Source organism: Saccostrea cucullata, unplaced genomic scaffold (assembly GCF_032062105.1).
Source record: "Saccostrea cucullata isolate Sc308-1 unplaced genomic scaffold, CSIRO_AGI_Scuc_v1 ctg220, whole genome shotgun sequence".
In the NCBI taxonomy this organism is placed as follows: Eukaryota; Metazoa; Mollusca; class Bivalvia; order Ostreida; family Ostreidae; genus Saccostrea; species Saccostrea cuccullata.
Window position 1 is genome coordinate 229717 of NW_026931323.1, and position 13932 is coordinate 243648.

The 13932-nt window shown below is 32.7% G+C and overlaps 2 long non-coding RNA genes across 2 annotated transcripts; both read left to right on the forward strand.

Moving 5' to 3' along the window:
• The first annotated feature begins 3008 nt into the window (after positions 1-3008).
• On the forward strand, positions 3009-6365 carry LOC134232186 (uncharacterized). Its single transcript, XR_009984727.1, has 3 exons — positions 3009-3129; positions 6033-6164; positions 6272-6365. It is a non-coding gene; the product is annotated as an uncharacterized LOC134232186 (long non-coding RNA).
• A 2939-nt stretch (positions 6366-9304) lies between these two features.
• LOC134232187 (uncharacterized) lies at positions 9305-10919 on the forward strand. Its single transcript, XR_009984728.1, has 3 exons — positions 9305-9444; positions 9799-9930; positions 10860-10919. It is a non-coding gene; the product is annotated as an uncharacterized LOC134232187 (long non-coding RNA).
• Positions 10920-13932: the final 3013 nt, after the last annotated feature.

Genomic DNA, 13932 nt, shown 5'->3' on the forward strand with positions numbered 1-13932 from the left:
GGCAGTCAAGTCCATTCAGCAGTGAGGGATCATTTTCGTGCCAGCACCTACTGCGACTTGGAACCTCGGTTTATACGGTATCATCCAAAGGATTAGTCTATACGTCCAGCAGTGGGTTTCGAATGAAGAATCAGCTCCCTGGTCCGCGACTTCAGAGCAGACGCTCTAACCATTGACCCACGCTGGACACCAACTCGTTTGTCATACAATGTAGTTGTACATGTAAGCAGGCCTTTTTTGTCTATAGTCAATAACACATCCAATTATAATAAAAAGATGGTATCTACAAAACAAATGATATGAAATTACTACAAAAAGTTTTATGGTCAAGCGAAAAAAATCACAATAACCTCATAAATGGTACATAGATCTGAAAGAACATTTACTCTTCAATCAAAAACTGCAATGATAACAAGCTCAATTCAAACTCAGATCAGCTCAGGAAATGATGCTCTGTAACATCAAATCAGACATGAACATACGTGTAATTTCGTGTATGCAGAGAAAAACCTCAATTCGTAAATATAGAGTTCTCGGCACTTTTTACCTACTGCAGGAAGTGGGAATGTGATTTCCACTTTAAGGATTATTTTGTGATGAAATTTATAAATTTGAAACCATAGACTAACGTCTGATAACAGCTTTACATGAAAAGCAATATACCTAGCTTTATTAGGAAATAATATGTTGACGGTGCGACCGTTAGGGCGAGCGCAGATACTAATCCAGTTTTCATTTAGATCGGGCTCGTCAAACCGCACGTGATATTCGGCGTGTCTAAGACTCTGACGTCGCATGACGTCATATGCATGTTGCATTACCAAACTAAAGGCTGAACAGGGCTGATTTCAATCAGTTTATGACTACTTTTCTGCAATAAATAGATAAATTCATTAAATCAAGGCAAGTTTATTTTTCTTTTAACTTTTGTCGTTATTCTCGCGAGAACGTGGCTTTAGCATTTGTGTACGAAGCGATGCATTGTGGGTCAAAATTACTGCGGAAAAAATTCTATGGAATGAATGTGCAGTAGTCCGAATTTTCTCTTCACCCAGGCGTTGTCGTTAGAGCTCGCTATTACTTAAAGGGAGACATTTTACTAAACCTCTGGTATATGTCAACCTGACATATTGTAAAATATCACGTTTTTACGGCCTTTTTTTTCTTATTGATGTAGTGTATTATGTCTTTTCTATCGTGTCAGCATAGATTGAGTGTGAGTTTATTTTTGTTTATAGTACTTATATATAACATTTGATTATTCACAACAAGTGATTTATTTTACATTTTAATGGGCTTAATTGTGTAAGGACTTGTAATCAAAAAGTAGGTTTTTATCAAAGAGACAGAAACAGGTATTGGGTACATTTCCTTAAGTGACCATGATAAAGGTCTATTCAACAAAGTATGGATTGCTTGTGCAGGTTTCCACATCAATGATGCAGAAGCAAATTAAACTAATAAGTACCGAACAATTTTTTCGTCGAAGTATTTCTATCAATTGATTTTACAAGATGATCTGATAATTCACTGGACTCAAAGTTAAAAGAATGTTTGGGATAAATCTATCTTTTGACTAATAAAACTAATTAATCTGATGTTGATGTCCTCAGTATGAACTCACATATAGATGTATTTATTTCCATGTCATATGTACAACTTCCGCAATAAGCTCATTGTCAGTACAATAATGTCGTGGTTCTTCTGTGATCTTTGTGGAAGACATTATTTTAGATGACTCAAATTTTAAGGTCTGTAGTGAACTTGATACTACTTCTGCGTACAATATAAACGTTCATAACCACGACTTACAGGACGTTTTCTTCTTTTGAAGACCCCAAAAATGATACCTATTACTAATTGAATTTGGCAAGATCTTCGAACTGCTTTTGTTTGCCAGTGGACCAACAGCACTTATTTATATAGAGCGTAAATGTCCATGTCAATAACTCTTTATCTGGAAAACATCATAATGATTTAACTTTTCTATTGATGAAGGACATAGAATGCTGCTTAAGAAAAAAAAAATTCTTTTGCATGGTTAATGATTGAATATTTTTAATGAATAACATGTACGGGCAATTAGAATATTAGTTACACAGTCAGTTAGTGACCTAATACGGATTCATACAGGGTGTGAAATGGAAATCCGTATTGGACTCGGCGAAGCCTCGCCCAATACGGATTTCCATTTCACACCCTGTATGAATCCGAATTAGGTCACTAACTGACTGTGTTACACGTACGAATTTATCCCGCTGAAGACCTTTTTCAGCGCAAAAAAAAAATTGTGCATATTATGAAAATATTAGTTTTAATTCAATAACAATCAACATAAAATATCGTTACGGTAACAAGAAATTTAACTAAACTACCTACGTAAACCGTTTCTTAGCCGCCATTTTTATTTACAATAACAACGCTTCGAACGGAATCGCGTGCCCGATTTTCATATTACGCCTCGACGGAGACGTAATATGGAAACGGAGACGTAATACGGAAAATTTCAGGGCGTCATGTGATTAGCTTTTATCCAATCAGTAATCGACAAATTTGTCTGAAGCGGGATAATAATTCTTCCAGCTCTTAATAATCAACAACTTCTAATATAGTCATGCAAATGAAACGTACAATCTGATATATATTGATTCCCGAGTACGTTTTTTTATGTTAAAAAGTAGCTTGACCTTTGGTGGAAAATTGAATCCAAAGATAGATTTAGTTTTGAAAGTGGATAAAAAAACGTCTTTTCTTGGGGTCGAAAATAGCCCCTGGTCGTTGGGAATGTGTGTTTCACATGAAATTGAAGTCGCCCTCATAACTCCAACTATGAAATCTATGCACCGTGGACAAGGTGATGTTTTTAATTTTCCTCAATCTTTTCTCAGTGTGAACGTGACACATTGCATAAAAAGCAAGTTTTGTGTTCTAATTTTTAGACAAAACAAGGAAATTGTCCTAAAAAATATGCATTGTAATTCTGTCAAAACTGAATGATTAGTTTATTTAATTAAAAGCAAATGAATAAAAGGTCCAGACGACCTCTAGTTTTATGGTTGGGTAATATTGCCTGCAGTTGAAAGATGAAATTTCTAATCTTCTTCCTTTTCTTAGTCGTCAGTTGTGAAGGTAGGTTATTAAATTTTTCTCGTATTTTAACTTGTTTTATTAAGTAGTATACTCGGTTAAATAACTCTCTGGTCAGAAGAAGGTAAGTTGTACATTCACATGTCTTTCATGAGAGCCCTTCTGATCAAATATACCATGTGTGATCAAATGTATGGAGACACTTTTCAAGCTCAAAAATCCGTTTTATAATACAAAATTGGAGCAGAGAAAACAAGGAACTCCAAAGCATCAGAGGTGGGAGCAGGTGCCGAGGAGGAACGAGAATCCCCTGTCAACCGGTCTTACCCGCCTTTTGCTCCTCATGTATTTCTCATGATACCATTATTTTGAAAACCTTATATATATGATGTTCAATGGTAAGTCTATTCTTAAAGAACAATAATATAAAACTTTACAAGGAAGGTCTTACTTTTGCAAAATAAACCAGATGATGGTCATATGTAGAAGAGATCATATTTGACATATATTTTTTTTTATTGATGACATCATCGATCACAATATTCAACACAGAGGACATGTACAACAGTGAAAATCTTTTTCTTAAAATGCTTAATTTCTAGAAATATTTGTACGACTCTTCAGATTTTCAAATTCTTCATTTATACCTTCAAAAGCAATTATTCGCTCCTAAATTGACGTAACACATGTCTCTTACAGTTGAAGTAAATAAGCAATTTTGCTTGGTAAGAATTTCCTATGATTTATATATATCTAAACACTTCCATAATTTCAACGAGGTTATTTATACCGATGTTAATACAGATCTAATCAAACGACTTCTTATCTTATTTCATATCCTCGATTCAATATCTGTTCGGATGTTCGAGGGCTCGAACCTCGGATGCGACTTACTTAAGTCGATAAAAATAATTTGCAACTGTAACTTCGGAACTTTGAAGTGAAAAGCGCGGGTCTTTCGGAACCGACCTAAAAAAAATCGAGAAAAAACGAAAGACGTTGGCACAATAAAGAACCATTAAAGCTCAATGACTTTGAGTGCCTAGCAAAGGCTTGAGTATCAAGTCCTTCACCGGTCAATATCGTGAGGTCTATAAATGACTGAAAAAATCTCGTACATGTATGGGACATGGAACCCCAAGAAATCCATCAATAAATGTACACTGAACGTTAAAGCAGTATAAAGCTGCATTTTTGAAAATTTTATTTTGCTGTTAAAATGTGTTATTATGACAAATTTGTATGTAATTTAAACCTTTTTGATCAATTAGACTAAAATAAAGTATTAAATTTTTTCTGAAGAAAGACTTCTTTACAATTGGATATACAGTATTATATCAGAAATCATTATTGTACAGGGCGACAATAATGCAATTTTGATTCAACCACAGCTTATAAATACCTCTTACATCGCAAATATGAACAACGGAAGTTTATAATTATTCTTTTTTTCTGCCATTCAAAGGGGTATTTACAATTTTGCAAGAAAATCCGACATCAAAGTTGCAGCTCATACGAGGGCTGTTCAATAAATAATGTCCTGAACTATATAACATACATTACAGATGTCATATGACATTAAACTTGACTTTCTCTCATTATTGAATCTTTCATGAATTTATAACAGTTTATGTGACCACTTTTCATCACATAGTTTCATCGTGAGAAGCTGGGAAACAAGGGCTTTTCGAGACACTGCATTATAAATGAATGGTAAAGAATCAGTAAACTAGAGTGAAAATAAAAGCTTCATTATAGCTGCCGTAAAACTTGTTAAAAATCCCAAAGAAATATTCACTGAAATATATGACATTTACAGATACCAATGCCTGTTTTATAGACAGAAGAGCAGGTGGATTTCAATGATAAAAAATTATATAATGGGCATAAAAAATGGGTACCCTCGAGCTCCTTGCCAACAAAAATTATAAAAACTTATGTACTGGTTGCCAAATTTCAACAAATAATATTTGATGATGTATGATTGACTTTAAGACACATGGCAAATTTGATAGACATCATATCGGGAGTAGTTTACACTGTTTTTAAGAAATATTTGACGGTAAAAAAGCTTGGTACTCAGAGGTCACCCTATATTTTGAAAAATGAGTGAAAACGACAGCGTATACGAAATTCTTAACAATTATTTTAAAATATCAGTAATTTTAGTTATCCACGTTTGTTTTATTTTCAAACAGATATTGGAACATGAATCTATTGATTAAAACCCTCAAAACAAAATTTACCATAAGATGTACTTGATAAACACGACGAATGTCTGACAACAGCACAGGTATTCAAGAGCACAAAGACAGATTTATATGTAATTTTCTTAAAAATAAGTGGTATTGTTGTTCAAATTGGTATTCGGAGAGACAGTTTAATTTCTGGAGGAGTCTAAAAGCAATTTTTTTGCAAAAAAATCAAAAGGTTTATTAGAGGAAAGACCCTGAATCAGGAATCCACTACATTGAATTTCTTCAAGACAGCGTCCAAACCCGCATGCCCTAAAGAGTAAAGGGGTTTTCGGGATAAACAGAAAGTTAATGTTTTTTCGCATTAACAATATTCGCCAGATCTTTAACCTTTTGACTTGTTTATATTTCCAAACTTGACAAAAACAACTTTCAGAGGGAAGAAACAAGTCCGGGAAATCATTGGATCTGCCATTTTCCAGTATAATAAGGGTCATACCCAAAAATGAGTTCTAAAAACAAATAGAAATTAGATAAAAAATGTTACGGACATGTATTTTACTTGAAAGAGATTAATTAGTAAAATCATGAATACTAAATCGTTGAAAAGCGTCTCTTGCTTCTTTCTGAGCACCGAGGACATTATTTATTGAACAGCCCTCGTATTGCTTTAAACGTTTGAACTTTTATATTTCTATCCAATCGGTTAACCTTACAAAAAAGACATTAATTTTTAAATTTACTTTATAGGACAGAGAGGAGATTGTCCGTTTGGATATTTCCAAGTGAGCCGGACGGCGTGTTATCAGCATAGCGATTGCCCGCCTCGGTCTTTCTGCTGGTTCACTCCAACAAGAACATACGGAATATGCTGCCCATATTGTACGTTATAAATTATTTTATTAATTGTGTATTTATTTAGTAATTCTTTATATTCCTACGTAATATATATTTGTGTAATAAAACATTACATTTCTTTTCTTTACCAGGGTGGTAGTGACCTCGATAGACAAGAAGACTTTGATCCCTAAGGCTTGTGCTATGTAACGTACTGAGATTCAGAAAATAAAATTTTCAACTCTATTCTTCAGATGTCTTTTTATGATTGCATTAATTTATAAATTAGACTATAATTAAAAAAAAAACTTTGGCAAATATCAAATGAAACCTTTTTTAATTAAGGATTGACTTTTGCGAGAACTACTGATTTAAACAGTCGATGGCTTTCTTTGACATTTAAATCTGTGTTATGATAAAAGATAACAAAACATTATAGTGGCTAAAGAGATTCTCTTCAATGGGAATTTCCTGATTTAGTGATGAATATTCAACACAAAAGATGATTGGAAGTAGAATACACTTTAACAATATTTCAGATAGGTCTAACGGGTCCTTCATTTGTAGTGTATGTAATGTCTCCTTTATTTTCATATATATACGTTTGCTATATTTTTTTTTCTGAGCCTACGGTAAGATTTTCGTATCGTATATATTCATATTGCAAACAACGTAATTCAAATATACGTGGTCACAGAGTCGAATGAATCATATGGAGATAGCAAACATTATTCAAGACCAAAAGTCCATAAAACAATACAAAATAGAAGAAGAGCAAACACAGACCTTCAAAACATTAGAGGTGGTATGAGGTGCCATGGAGGAGTGAGCATCCCCTGCCGACCAGTCATAACTGCTGTGTGCTCCTTGTTCCTGATCGGGAAATAACAGAAAAAACCATCTTCAATTCAGTGTATAAATAATGGACTAACAATTAGCATGAAAAACGTCAGTCAGCATTTTACTCAATGATAAATTGTATTTGCTGACAAAGTCATTGTAGTGACGATAGAACTTACGAAATGATGACTGTAAACTAGACTGCTGAAATTCTTGTTTCATCAACTTGTTTGTGAATAATTTACCTCGTTTTAGAAATCTTTCATCCGTAGAGCATGCTCTTACATATCGAATTAACTGAGATATAGACGTACATGTAAGCCGACGACAGAAGCTTCTTGCAGAAGTTCAATAAGAGCCATGACTTAATTCTTGACAGTTTAGGTGGAAATGTTTGAGGGGTGGAAGGTGGTGTGTGTACTTTTTAAAACTATTTCATACATTTTCTAATTCTTTGACTAATACCTTAGTATAATATAATACACAAAATAAGGAAAGATACATTTAGATACGAAAACAAATTTGCATATCGATTAATGTATTTCAGATGAATCAATGCGGAAAACTTATTATTAGAAAAAAGGATGCAAATAAAATGTCAGTGAGATAAAATTCATGGAGATAACGAACAGTAATTTAGCCTTAAGGACAGATGACCCAAACCCTTGTCATAAAAAAGTAAAATGAACAAGTTTCATCGCATAGTTTTTAATATTTCATTTAAATATACATAATAATGCATTGGAAGTGAAAAAAAATCGTAAAGATTAATAAGGATGGTCGCAGAAAGGAAGAATTTTGAACATTACAGAAGGTAAACAATTACGTGATATTTTTGATTTTTTATTCGCATCATTTGCAACAAGAAGACTCAGAAATATATACCAATCCAGGCATCCTTGTTTATATTATCTGTCCTTAAGCCCATAAAAACGGTACAAATCAAGGACAGAAAGTTGAAATCCCAACATGTTTATTTTTCTCATTTTAGATATTTGAATAATCCTGCTTTATATGAAATACATGTACAGAAATCCCTCTTCGCATAAGTATGGCATCAAACAACATTTTAACAGATTGGTGGAAGATCTAATATCCGAAAATATGCAACATCTTTTAAATATCAACTTCAAAATTCAAACTTTGTCATTGAGACACCATATGGGGGCATCGTTGTTTATAACCATAGTTTTTGTTTTTTAAATTCATTTTAATGAGAATAATGATGAGTAATGACCAATTATTGAGCTGATTAATTATTTTACCATAATCAACAATAGCTGACTACACATATATTAGTTGACACTATAGTAAATCAGATTACATTGTAATTTTACTATATGAATTTCAGATTGTAACATTTGGGATAAGGTTCAATATTTTATATATGTAAAATACTTACATAACCTGGAATTAGTATTACTTGAATATAATTCATTTTTTTCAAAGTTCACATCATTGATGTTAAATCTATGAGAGATTTTCATCTTTAAAATCTCAAAAAAGTTTAAAATTTCATTACAAATCAAAGTATCAATTTTTTACTGTAATTAACTATAACATATCGCCTTAATACAAAGTACTGAACAAAACTATCAGAGAGCTATTTATAACATTAATGATCTCTAATCATGAAATTATATAACCGCTCAACTAATGGTCAGATGATGATCAAATTAATAAGTAAATTTACATTTAATACGTGTTTTGCTTATTAATTTCATTTGTGGAAAACTACGTATTCACCGCATCAAAATACGGATAAGGGGGTCAAAAGGTTAAAGTATAATTGGATTTGACAACACATATTTTAAATGCCGTGACAGTGCAACCTCATATGCGAAGAACAATGCTGACAGTTAAAGTAGCTGATGTTATTATTATTACATTTAATTTATCTTACCTAAAGTATGATACGAGGATTTTAAAATGAATTACATTTGAGGACTAGAGAGGGGGCTCTAAAATGTAGAAACATGTTGCATCTTTCAAAAATGTATAAGCAATGCATCTTTAAAAATAATACCTGAATATCTAATAATAAGTACAGTGTACATGTACCCTTTTATTTAGTTCTTATAATTTTGTTCTGTTTGTTTTATTGAAGATACCAAAAAATGAACATACTTTTACTTAAGGTATTGTGTAAATATCTTATTGGTATAATTTACATTTATATTTTAAACAAAACAAAACCCACCAATAACAATTGTGGAAAAAAATTAATTATATTGACCGATTGCATAGAATATCATTTCTAAAATAAACAATACGTGATCGCATGCACGAGGTTAACAGAGAGTGACTAATCAAAACAGAGACATTATTTTGTGTTTTTAGTTAAACGAAGATTTATTTATTGTCCATCAAAAGAAATGGTATATAAATGAAAAACTACACGACCAATTATGTGCATATTTCAAGATGCATAAGTACATAATCTTTTTGAGCTTTCTTGTTCTCCTAGCAGGTGTACATGTACATGGTACGTAAATTTCTTTTGTTTTTGGGATATTCATATTTGAAACAGCTTTTTTTAAAAAAAATTATCTTGACAAAGAAAATCACAATATACTGTAGGTCGAATGATCAATTTCACTATCAATATAGGACAAGAATTTGTTGAAAAAAATTAAACCTCAAGTCAGAAATTGTAGTTTACTAAACTACAAAACAGACAATTCATATATGTAAAGAAAGATTTAAGCATTTCTGGACTAGAAAGGTTTTATTTTATACGAATCTCGTACTTTTAAGCCAAAACCCTAAGTAATTCTAGATTTTGTTTTAAAAAGAATTGTATAATCCTTTTTTTTCTCAAAATTTCCAAAATATACAGGCCAGGGAGGGAAGTGTCCATTCGGACTTTATCCTTTGAGGTACACAGCTTGTCAACACACCTTCCATTGTCCAAGGGGAGCATTCTGCTGGATCACCCCAACAAGAATATATGGGATATGCTGTCCATATTGTAAGTAATACTATTCCATTTTCTTCTGAGATTTTTTTATTAGTCCTTCTTTGAACACCTATGTGATATTTGATTCAACACGATGCCTGAGAGTTCCGGTTAAAAAGGTATAGATGACTCGTTGAATGATTGAGGTGGCAGAGGATAGTTTTTCCAATCAAAACGTTTGACTGACGGTTTATTTAATATTGAGCTGCTTTTAAAATGTGCATTGAAAAATTTTTTGATTCCCTCTACATGTAATAATAGTATGATGTAGTCCTTTGAGGAATTTGAAGCTTTTAGTAATAAAACATGTACAACTTACACAATGAGCCCTAAAGATGGCACAGGGACAACCTCAAAATTTCATGTAAATCAAGCCTATTTTCACTATTTCGCCGCAGCCGCAACTGCTTCCAGGGAGGCCCATGCTCATGACTTAAGCTACCACACAAATTGCAGAATAACATTTGTACATACCAATGAACAGCAAGAGATAATGGCTCAACCACCTCGTTTTCAAGCTACAATTCATCCTATGAACCCACACCGCTTTTCTGGTGAAATACCGGTAGAGAGGGTTTTGAGCTTGGTTTCGTATTTCTAGTCCATATCCCATATACAGTAGTAGTGACACTAAAGTGTCATATTTCAATAAAACATACAAGGCCACCAATTCCCTCCAAATGCACACATAAAATATTCTAGCTATAAATTACCTGTAATATGCATTCAAACCTCAGGTTTCTCTATTTTTTTCTATTTTTTGACCGGTACTTTATTCGAAACTATCCTCTGCCACCTGAGACTGTAACACGAATGGTGGTTAACTTGTACCATAAAAATTCGTAAAAGGATAACCCTTAGTCAGCTTAAATTAATTTTGCACTATTTGATATTCATCAAATTATTTTGGTTATTGTAATAAGGATCTTTTTCATTACTAGGGTGGCAGTGAAAATGATGGGTTAGAAGATCCGGCTGTCTTGTGTTGCATAACATGCTGGGATACAGAAAATAAATTTTTACCTTCAGTTTAAAAAAGTTGTTTTGTTAATTACTGCATTTATTTTTGTATAGAATTTTTATTCAAAGGCCTTTAGTAAAAATAACAAGAAACTTATTTTGGCTAAATAAGAACCATGCTTTTGGTACTGTAAACCAGCTTTTATTCGTGTGTGAAAAATATCCTAGAGTTCCGAATCCTATTCTAATTAGCGAATATTAATTGCAGCAGACCATTTATTTTGGATTGTCCTTGAAGTGGATATTTCGTCAGTCAAAAATACCCAAAACAAAACATGAGATATGTTGCCCATATTATAAGTTATACTTAATTTTTTTTTTCTTCCGGGTTTTTATTTTAGTTCTTCCTATGTGATATTTCACTCAACACGTAGTTAGTTAGACAGACTCTCTTACTTACAGGATGAAGTCTTAACGGGAATTCTCCATTTTTTATTTCTGTTCAAAAAATGCATAGTTCCGAAAATCTTTATATCTTTCCTTACATATAAAATTCAAATTAAATTAAGTCTAACACTAAGGAATAATCAATGTAAAATGTAGGAGCAAATGATCGTGTATCTCGTGGGTCACTCTTTTCGACGAATATACATCCTAATAAAAAAAATTATCGTTCATTTATTTATACATTAAATCTTCTCTTTATATGAATTTTCCCCATTCATACCCCACGCCAATCAAGAAAAGTTTATCTGACCACTAGGAATGACCCCGCACAAATTACAATTAAAAGAATTACACAATAATGCAGACATGATAAATTTTATCATGAACAAAGTTAAATACTAATATAGGTATATAATACATATGACTGCATTCATGAGATTTGTGTTCAGAAAAGGGTAGGATATGATAGTTGTCAATGAATTTTTCCGTGGGGTTTTCCCGAACATGACACGGAGCACACAGCGGGCGGGTCTGACCGGTCGGTAGGGGATGCTCACACCCCCATGACACCTGATCCCACCTCTGATGTTTTGGAGGTCCGTGTTTATTACGCTCCTACTTTGTATTGTTTATTGGACTTTTGAGCCCGAATACTATATGTTATCTCCTCGTGTCTCATTTAATCTGCCAAGTTCAAAAGATTTTTTTTTTTTTGATAGTCATTTCAGAAAAAAATCAGATACTAATGTTTCGAATATTTCTAATGTATAGTAATTACCAGAAAAGCTTATTTAGCGAAATATGATAAAAATAAATCGATAGTATAGCCCTCTTATCTTAATGGTTCTAATCAATGTACTTTATAGGTTACTTATCAAACATCAGAATAACAGCGTTTTTATGAATTAAACAAGGAAAAAAAGCAAATAAATTCAAGTGATTTAGAATAATTTATCTGCCCTCTACATGCAAGAAAAATATGTAAACATGCAATATTACTAAGTCAACGTTCAAGACACCATTTTAAACATGCAAATCACTATTCTTGTTAGATAATGTTTAATTTTAGTTTGGGTAAGGACATTTAATGACACCAGCATATGACATAAACCATGCAAGATGCAACATGACTAAGTTGACATGTGCCTTCTTTATGTTAACATGATATCCGTACGTTAGCGATTCGGGTGTTATAGGATTTACGCATGTACTTTGAGGCTAGGCAAGGCCAAATTCATGCAATTAGAGAGTAAAATAGAGGCCAGACCAACTAAGCGGCAAAGCAACAAGTCAGGTTTGATAGTATGTCGTACTAGTATCTCCTTTTAATCCCATTTGCTGAAAGAATCAACAAAAGAAGAAAAATTGTTCCGAAAGAAAAATTTTACATGAGTTGGTCAAGATGGCATGGTAGTGAGTTGAGAATAGACTGGTTACAGTTCTTTGACAAAATTACAATAAAATTGAATTAATGTTTCAACATTAAAAGAAACATATTTTAGGGCGGGTTTGGGGTGGGTTGGTTGTTGTTATGTGTACTTTTTTAATACTTATTTTGTGAAACCCAAACTTACACCTAAGAATGTAAAATACATATTATGATAAGGAAAGATTCGTCTTTCTTCGTACAAACTATGATATGATTAATATATTCCAGATGTACCCTATTAGTTAAACAAGATTGCTTTAAAAATGCTAGCGAGATAAAATGTATGGATATAACGAACAACATTTGAGCCTTAAAGTTCATTAACCATTTCGAATCAAGAGCAGAGAAAAACACGGACTTGCAAAACATTAGAGGTGGGACTATGTACCAAGGAGGAGTAAGCATTCGACCGGTCAAAACAGACTTGTAATCCTTGTCATGATCAGGAAATACAAAAAAGAAGAAAATTAAATGTGTTGATTAGTGATAGACTATAAAATCTGAACAAAAATCGTCAGTTGGTATTTGACCCAATGATAGTTTTTGTTTGATATATAAATTTTTGTATTAACGTAGGATCTTCCTAAAAGACGTTTTCAAACCAAACTGTTAATATCTTTGTCTTATCAACTTTTTGTCAATAATTCATCTCTTTTCATAAAGTGTTTATACATAGATCATGCTCTTGCGAATCGAGTCATTTGAGATTCATACACCCGATATGACGTGATAACTGACATTCACAGTATTTTGTTTCGTTTCTAAGGGATTTATTGTACAGAGAGGCATAGGCGTCGAGATTGGCAGCGACGAGACGGACACTCCTCTCTTCGCAAAATCTTTGCATATTCCTTAAACAGTAAAGTGAATAGCATATAAATTGTACTTGTAACTATGCAAAATTTGTGTTTCTATGTGTTCTTTTAAGTACCGATCTGCATGCGACATGACGTCATACATGTAAGTCCATCCAAAATGAACCGTCATCAAACTGCGCCAACAGTTAAACAAAGATGAACCTAGAATAACTTTTTTCACAAATTGATTTGGACGACAAAACTCACAGATACACAGATACATAACAGAAACGTGAAAGTTATTGGAAACAAGAACATTGCATGAGAAGGGATCAACAAAATAAGATTCAGGGATATAGATTTCAGATTTCTTTTTGGAGA